Genomic DNA, 2,476 nt, shown 5'->3' with positions numbered 1-2,476 from the left:
GATGTCAGAAAGACTCCAACTTCTTTACCTTTTTCTTTTTAAAATATTATATAACTGCATACGTATACACAGACAAATAGCCGTGCCTCTTTTACTTTTTTATACATATTTTTTATTTTATTTATTTATTTATTTATTTATTTATTTATTTATTTATTTATTTATTTATTTATTTATTTATTTATTTCAATGAACTGGGAAGTTGACCATAGTACTCCGGGAGGCCTTGTCTTTTTCTCCACACAATGCGGTCGATAGAATGTCTGATCTGGATTTCTTTTCTGATTTTCCTTTTGTTTTGTTTTGCGGAATAAATTGAAGGTCGACCAGTTATCCTTACTCGAGTTTTGTTTGTTTTCCTTTTTTAATTTTAAAAGGATGTTATATTTTTATATATATATATATATATATGCGGGGACACACACACACTTTTTTTTTTTTTTTTTTTTTAATAGACCTGGCTGTCCTGGACCTCACTTTGTAGACCAGGCTGGCCTTGAACTCAGAAATCCGCCTGCCTCTGCCTCCGGAGTGCTGGGATTAAAGGCGTGCGCCACCACGCCCGGCTTTTTTTTTTTAATTTTTGTGTGTGTGTGTGTGTGTGTGGAGGGGGGCAATCGGTGCTCTTAACCACTAAGCCATCTCTCCAGCCCTTCTTAAAATCCTTAGGTTGATGATCTGACTTTTCTGTTTTCTTCCTTTAACAAAACTGGTAAGTCAGCTGGCAAAAAGGATTTTCTTTTCATATATATTCCAAAAATGGGTAACTTGTAAATACTGGTCTGTCTGCTGTTTGTTTGCTTGCTTGCTTGCTTGCTTGCTTGCTTGCTTGCTTGCTTGCTTGCTTGCTTTTTTCTTTTTCCCCCGAGACAGTGTTTCTCTGTGTAGTCTTGGCTGCCCAGGAACTCACTCTGTAGACCACCCTGGCCTCAATCAAACTCAGAAATCCTCCTGCCTCTGTCTGCCTCACAAGTGCTGGGAGTAAAGGTGTGCTGCACCACTGCCTGGCATTATTATTACTACTACTACTACTACTACTACTACTATTATTATTATTAGACATAATGAGATCAACTAGTTGGCCCGGTTTCATTTATTCATTTGAAATTAGTTGGACCAATTAGTTGGCTGGTCTGGGAGGTTTCTTTTGTTTCCGATTTGGGTGTTTGTGGGGTGTCAGGTATCTCTCGGGTATCTCAACGGAATGGATGAAGGTTACAGTGATATGGCTAGATTTTTGTAAAGATTACTTTTCTTAATCTGAGGAAAAAATAAAATACTGGGCTACATCTATATTGCTTCATTTCTCTTTCTCTTTTCTTTCTTTCAGATAAGGAGGTCCGTCAGCCAATTCCTCCTGCCTTTCTGTTTTTCATAACCCACACACACAATGCAGGCTAGGCTTTGCATTGGGTAGCATTGTCTGAGCGATATGTTAGTGGACCAGAGAGTTTGGATATCAAGCCGTATAATGTTTCTTTTTTTTCTTTTTTTTTTTAAGATTTATTTATTTATTACATGTAAGTACACTGTGGCTGTCTTCAGACACACCAGAAGAGGGAGTCAGATCTTGTTAAGGATGGTTGTGAGCCACCATGTGGTTGCTGGGATTTGTCGGGTGCTCTTACCTGCTGAGCCATCTCACCAGCCCTAATGTTTCTTAAAATATAGAAAAGTTCTAACAAAGTGATCTTTAACTTTTTTTTTCTCCTTCGGCTATGTACAATGAATTGTTTTGCTTGCTTGCTTGACTTTGTACAATGAATTGTTTTGCTTGCTTGCTTGACTTCATTTGGTTTGACATGGTTTCCCTTTGTACCCGTGCAGACTGCCCTCCCTCCCTCCCTCCCTCCCTCCCTCCCTCCCTCCCTCCCTCCCTCCCTTTTGACCCAGTTTCACTCTTCCACCATACACTCAATAAAATAAAATAAAGTAAAATAAAATAAATAAAAGAATGAATGACGTTTCCAGTTATTTATTTGTCTAAGCTACCTAAATTCCCCTTCTACACCTCCCCCTACTCCCCACCCCAAGCCGCCATCTCCTCGTGGGGGTAGGGACCTGCACATCTGTGTCTTTCTCTCTGAACTCTTTGTTTTCTGGTCCACGTTGCTCCAGAGGAATGTAGCCCTTTGGAAATGGTAATGGAGTTGATAACACACCCTATCAGAAAGAGGAAGGCCCATTCACTCACTCATTCTCACCCAGCCCTGTTCTGCTACTTCTAAGGACAGAATCTTCTGGACAGTATTTACATGGCTTGCTATTTCTAAATTTTGGTTTTGGTTTTGGTGTTTTTGGTTTTGTTTTGTTTTTTTGTTTGTTTTTTTTCTTTTTCTTTTTTTCAAGACAGGATTTCTCTGTGTAGCCCTGGCTGTCCTGGAACTCACTCTGTAGACCAGGCTGAACTCAAACTCAGAAATCCGCCTGCCTGCCTCTGCCTCCCAAGTGCTGAGATTAAAGGTGTGTGCCCACC

This window comes from Mus caroli, unplaced genomic scaffold, assembly GCF_978045245.1.
Source record: "Mus caroli unplaced genomic scaffold, Mus_caroli_1 scaffold_33, whole genome shotgun sequence".
Classification (NCBI taxonomy): domain Eukaryota; kingdom Metazoa; phylum Chordata; class Mammalia; order Rodentia; family Muridae; genus Mus; species Mus caroli.
The sequence above is the reverse complement of the archived record's forward strand: the minus strand, read 5'-3'. Positions refer to the sequence as shown.